A 6,805-nucleotide genomic window follows, 5' to 3' on the forward strand; every position below is an offset into this window, starting at 1 on the left:
CCCACCCTTAATAGCTACATACCTCACTCGGAAATATGTCCACACTTATCAAAGGTCACTCAAAAACCTACATTATTTACCTCTTCCTCTCTCTATTTTATCATTCTGGCCCCGTTTCTAGTGCTCTAAACTTTCTGGTTTCTATACAAGAGGGCTTCTCACTCTTTTCTTGCTCTTTCCTTAAGCTCTTTGCTTTTCGCAAGGCCTGGAAAGCTCCCCACACATAGACATGCTTGGCTCATCCCACAATTTCTCCTCAAAAACTTTATTCCCTTCTCCTTATCTCTGTTAAAATGGAATGCATTTTGATGCCACATTCATCCACTCTTGTTTTGCCACCTGTGAATGGCTTATTTTTGTTCTGTGAACATTTTTATTGAGTTTCCTTTTTCACTGACTTCACTCATTGCAAAGTTGTCTCCTGAATTACGAATAGCAATACTTTGTCCTTGATAATGTTTCCGCCGTCCCATACCATTCTGTCTTTTTACCCATTGTGCACCCATTTGAACAAAAATCTTCAAATAATGTCAGCCAAAGACTTTAAATTTTATTTTATGATTTGACTTTGAGAATTTAAGAAAAAGTTTCTCATTTGAAGTAAAAATAGTATTTTTGTCTTTTCAAACTAGAGACTTTTACTTTTCTCACTTCAATTTTAAAGGTTTAAATTTTATGTTATAAAAGTATGAATTAGGTACCCTACTTATTTTATGAACATGGTGAGCCATATTACCAAGATTACATAAAAAACTATCAATTTCATGTACTGTAATTTTTAAGAGAAATATATAAATTGTAAAGATCTCAATTATGCATGATTTTAATCATTATTTCTTGGTAAAATATCTCAGTATCTGGTATCCCTTCCAGTGTTATTTTTTTTAACAAATAATCATACAAATTTTTACTTCAGTTTTCTCACATAAACGTTAAAGTAGGTTAGACATATTCCTAAAATAGTACTGAAATTTTAATTACACTTACATTAATTTGATGGATTTGTCCTAAGACACAGTAATCTTTACAATATTGATTAACATAATCTATGAACATAGTATATGTTCATGGGTATTGGTATTTTATTTTTTTAACATTATTTATCATTTCTTCCTACATACATTGATTGTGACACCATTTAAATACATTTTTATATTTTTTGGTTGATATACATTATTTGTACTCTACTGTTTAGAATAAAAATAGTTCAGCAGCAAGGTCTAAATCCCACAGCCACGTTCCCGGAGTACTCCTCTACTAGGGTTTCAGGAGTAAGTAGTAAGAGGGAGAGGAACAGGTGAGAAAAGAGAGTTGATCACACCTGAGTTCCTTGTCCAGTAGCTGGAGACACATGGGAGACCTGAGGGTGCTGAACCTGCTCACAGGCATTCCCTATGTCCTTTCTGACAAGGCTGGGATCAGCCTTCCTGCGCCCCCAACATTATCTCTCAGGAATGATTCTGTGCTGTCTACAAGGAGCTCTTGCCTGTGTGGATATGAGCAGGAACAGCATATTTGTTAGGAGTGGCTCAGTCTAAAGCCAGAATGGGATCAAAGGAGGAAGCACTGTTGGATCTTCAGACCCATGGAAGGCCCTCAGATGCTCAGGTGCTAGTGACTAAGGGACAGCAATCACAGGGAAGGGTGGGTCAGAGGAACCAGAAGATGGTTTGTGGCTTACTTTGTCATGGACACATAGCACTGTGTGTATATTGAGCTCCCGGTCATATGTGTGGCAGTAATGATAAGCCTTGTTTTACAGCTTGAGGCCAGAGATAGAGAGGCCATGTTGCCTGAAAAGGAGCCAGAGAATAATCTGAAATTGCTGAAGCCTTAATATTTCCAAGAAGCAAAATGTTAAGGACAGCATTTGGTAAGAGCTGGTACCAGCACATATCACAGGATCCAAGAATGTTGCAGCTCCTAGAGCAGGAGGTGGTGACCTCCTGCCAGAGACCCTGACTCTGAGGACTGCGGGGCCAACAAAGACTTTGTCCAGGACTCTGAACTGAAGGACATAGAGTCACAGAGATGGAGAGCTTGGGGGTCAGCCCACAACCCAGCTTGGGCACCCCAGGAGATAACATTCCATGTATCTGTGGACACTCCCCTAAATGCAGACTTCAGATACCTGTGCACAGAGAGAGGAGAGTGAGAGGAGAGGGATCATAGTTCAGGTGCCCAGAGCTCTGCTTCCTGAGCCCATCTTCTGAGACAGAGATGCCCACATCTCTCTTATCTTTTCCCTCTGATGGAAGCATGATCCCTTCATTCAAATTATTTTCCACCCCTCTGACTTCCCCACCACCCCTTGCTGAGCCATGAATCAGGACTCTCTGCCCTGGAGTTTCTTGGTGGGGGTCGTGAATCTGGTGAACTTCTGATGTGTGGTCCCCAGGCACTTGGAGGGAAAAAACCCTGGGCCCAGGGAGTTCTGAGCAGACGGTCCCACCTGAGGAGCCAGATGCACCATTTGAAGCTGTTTCCTCACCATGTATCCCAGAGGAAGGGCCACAGCAAACTCCTGGTGGCCCTGGTACACTTTGCACCATGTGCAAGAGGTAATGCCAGTCTCCTGCCTGAGGGGGACCCCTGCCCATGGAGGGCACTCCAGTCAGAAGATTATGATGGACCACACGTGAGATTGGATGGGCCTTTAATAATGGGCTGGACAGAAGTGACAGGCAAGAGTCTAGAGTCTGGACAGCCACCTTTGCTTATACCCACCCAGGAATCTTCTCAAGAAAATACACAATTAACATGTAAATGTAAACAGAACATTTGTGCAACCTCATCTACTCAATGCTGAAATTATTTTACTGTCTTATTGAAAAAAACATAACGATTGCCATGGTTACTTATATTAAACAGTGAGTTTTAAAGTGATTTCCTTAGATATACTGCATTCTTTATGATGAGCATTCAGTTATGAAGCTATTTTTCATCTTGCATCAGCATTATAAAAGAATATATTTTAAGCTAATTTTTGAAAATATATAAGACAAGGTATTTTATATAGTTTTTCTACTTTTTCCAAATTTCTTATTCATGGTAAATAAAATCAGAATAAGGTCTTTTCTTCTGGGTAGATAACCATAGAATGTATATATGTATATGTATATATGTGTATGTAGTAAAAGATGTATGTATATATGAGTCTGTATATATAAGATAAAAATATATAAATATATATATTTATATACACACATAAATTTGAACTTAATGTATTTTATCCTTCGTGTTACTTATCGTATTGCTAGAAAAAAAATGTTACCCAATATCTGCATGAGCCATAATCACTATTCTTTTTCCAATTAAAAAGGAAATGGTGCTACTATTTCAACATTAGGGCTGTGTGTATGTCTTCATTATTTATGAGTGGACATTATTAAAACATTAAGATAATATCCTTTATTTTTTGCTTGTGTGAAGTTGTGTGTACACACACACACATATATAGATATAGATATTTAGTACAGGAATGGTGACTACTTGTCTTCAAAATTTATCTTAAATTTTAAAAAAATTATTGTATGAGAAGGATGAGACTAAGTAAACATCCCTTCAAACAAATCCATTTTTCACCCCATGCATTTGTATCTCCATTTGTATCTCCCTCCCACTTTGCTGGGAAGCTTCTCACCTGTGATCCCTGTCTACTGCTAGGAAGCCTCACTCCCAGCTACAGACCCTTTCAGGGAACACAGAACTCAGGCTGCTGACACAAATGAGGATAATAAGGAGACCCCGGACACAGAGTCCTTCTCTCCCCTTCAACTTTAATAGATTATTTCCAACTTGGATAACACCCCACACATTTTCATCCTGCTGTGACCATAACATCAGGAGACACAAAGCCCTAAGGATGTGGGTCCACAGTAGTCAAAGTCACAGCACAGAGGGCAGTACCATACAGGGTCAAAGGTGCAGGGCCTGAGTCCAGGTAGATGTTCAAGGTTCAGGTCTGGACTCCCAACCAGGGCCATGGACAGGATCCAGGTCTCCACTAGTTTGTCTCTTCATCTCTAGAGCAGAAGTAATTGTGATACCATTCTTGTTAGGAAATTTGGGAGGACTGACAGTGTTATTTATGTATGGCCCCTGGAAAATGACTGCCATGGTATAATTTGTTAAGTGCAGGCAGTTTGACCCCATCTGGCTGAATCACATCTTCTATAAAGCTATGATATGCTCAGTGGGTGTGGACAGGCACGTAGCTCTGAGATCCTCCTTAGGAACAGTCTCATCATAGTGCTCTCTCCCTATTGTCACCATCAGCACCTCACTCATGGTCAAGGTTTTCTCTGTGTAGGGTTATGTGGCCGTACATTTCTTCTTAAACCATGGGTGGCTTCAGTTGATGTCGCTACTGAAATTGGTCCTTACTGGTAACATCTTTTAAGCTCAATCTCTACAAATATGTTTTTGTATGTATGCCAGAATTCTCACACACACACACACACACACACACACACACACAGAAGGAATTTCAATGTTGTGCTCTGCTGGGATCACTTAAGGGGTGAATTATCTGCTACTCTACTCACATTTCCCTTACTCATTTCCAGTGTTGATTATAAACATAACTAGTATTATCGCATTCAGAAAACAGTATCTTCTGTTACATCAAGGTGAAATCTACTAACCTATAAAATGTGTATGCTTTTACCACATCATTTATTTTATTTTATTTTTTTCTCATTTAATCATCCTTCTATTTTCTCTCTATTTGCTCCTCCCTCCCTCCCTCCCTCCCTCTCTCCCTTCCTTCCTCTTTTCTTTCTTTCTTTTATTTTTTATTATACTTTAAGTTTTAGGGTACATGTGCGCAACGTGCAGGTTTGTTAAATATGTATACATGTGCCATGTTGGTGTGCTGCACCCATTAACTCATCATTCAGCATTAGGTATATCTCCTAATGCTATCCCTCCCCGCTCCCCCCTCCCCTCACCCCACAACAGGCCCTCATGTGTGATGTTCCCCTTCCTGTGTCCATGTGTTCTCATTGTTCAATTCCCACCTATGAGTGGGAACGTGTGGTGTTTGGTTTTTTGTCCTTGTGATAGTTTGCTGAGAATGATGGTTTCCAGCTTCATCCATGTCCCTACAAAGGACATGAACTCACATGGCCGGACACCACATCATTTATTTTAATTGAAAGACATAGGCAAGTTTGGTGGTGGCATTAGAAAGAAAAAAAAAAGATTAATATGAGAGAAATAGAAGAATTCTAGGTGGGTGTTAATTTTTCCTGTGCAGGTCCCATGACCGGATTGCCCTGAGTGTGGGTGGAGGAGGCGAGTTCTCAGTTCTACCCCTGTGTCATCAGACCTTCTGCTCCTTGTATCTTCCTGACTCATGGGATCCTGCTTTTTCTTCTTGAAGATTTGGAAACATCTTCTTTCCTCTGCATGAGACTCATTGTCTGGGGGCCCAGTCTCCTGAAGTTCTCCTAGCTGAGTGCTCAGGTTCGGTCACTTCGGTGGGACATTTTTAGACAATCTGTCCACAGACAACACCTTCAGCATGAAACAGCAAACACAAATCAGTGCTCCTTCCTTTTTGTCCCCCAGAGATATTAGAAGGGCACTGAGCCCTTCTGCATCTATTTCTGAGGCTCCTTAAGGATTCCAGCTGTGTTTATTTGGCAGACTTCAGTATTGACACTTGCCAAGGACTTGATCTGGGGGCCTCAGCCTAAGCCCAGAGGAGCTGGAGGCTGCAGAGTGCTGGGGGAAGGCTTCAATCAGACACACAGGCAAAAGCAGAAATTACCTCTTTGTTCCTCCCAGAATGCCCCTCTCCAAGTCACTTAATGAAGGGAGCATGTTTAGTTGGTTAATTGCTTGTCTATATAATTAGATTAAATATATATTTTCTATGTAATGCTAAATGTTTGTACATTAAACAACATTTATCTTCTACAAGCTATATTTTACATACAACATATATAGAGAAAAGCACTCTAAACAAAGTTACAGTTTAATAAAGGATTTAACATTTATTGCTAAAGCAAAAAAATTGTATCAAAAGTTCTATCCTGGTGTACTAATTATTTAAAAAATGAAAATTACTTTTCATGTAACTGTTCTCTGCAGTAATATATGTGTTGAATAAAATATTTGATGTATATTCATGCTTTATTTGCATGAGAGTCATATATTTAAATTTTTGAACATTACACTCTGAGCCTTTTGAAGGTTATTTAGGAAATGCCCCAGAAGATCCCTCTACCCAAACTTGTTACACTGCTGTGCCTGAGGAGTGAACCTTTTCAGCTCGGGGATTTTTTTTTCTTGGATCCTGGAGTGATCCCCAAGAGGCAGTAAAATTTTTCTTTGCTGATGCTGTATTATCCTAGAACACCCTCCATGTGACAGTGAGCTGTAGATGAATGTTTGGAGTCATCGGATGATTACTAAAAAATGAACCACGAAATGGGATAAGAACGTGAGACAGTGTAGAAATTGGGAACATAAATGGCTGCAGGTCTGAGAATGTAACATGACATTATTGGGTAGAGGCAGAGCATTCTAGGAAGACACTGAGAATGGGAGTTCAGGGTGTGGGAAATCCAGGGGAGTTCACTCAGGGCTTCAGTAATTGGTTTTGTGTCCTGAAGGGGCAGTCACCCAGTTGAATCAGAGTCAGGCTGACACTGACCCAGATCCCTGTGACCAGGACTCTCAGCAATGACACACAGGTGACCTGGGGGAGCAGTCGTCTTAGAATGGGAGGAGGAAGAGCCCCCATGTGGAGCACGTGGACGCAGGAAGAGGTGCAGCTGCTGGCCTCTGAGCCCGG

General features: G+C 40.5%; 1 long non-coding RNA gene across 2 annotated transcripts in view; it reads left to right on the forward strand.

Annotated features, from left to right (window-relative positions):
- The window catches only part of LOC129022824 (uncharacterized), a 27,922-nt gene extending 24,508 nt beyond the window's left edge, over nt 1-3,414 (forward strand). For both annotated transcript variants that reach the window (XR_010125897.1, XR_010125898.1), the window contains one exon: nt 1,763-3,414. This is a non-coding gene — a long non-coding RNA (uncharacterized LOC129022824). The remainder of the gene's footprint in view (nt 1-1,762) is intronic.
- Nucleotides 3,415-6,805: the final 3,391 nt, after the last annotated feature.

Source organism: Pongo pygmaeus, chromosome 23 (genome assembly GCF_028885625.2).
Source record: "Pongo pygmaeus isolate AG05252 chromosome 23, NHGRI_mPonPyg2-v2.0_pri, whole genome shotgun sequence".
In the NCBI taxonomy this organism is placed as follows: domain Eukaryota; kingdom Metazoa; phylum Chordata; class Mammalia; order Primates; family Hominidae; genus Pongo; species Pongo pygmaeus.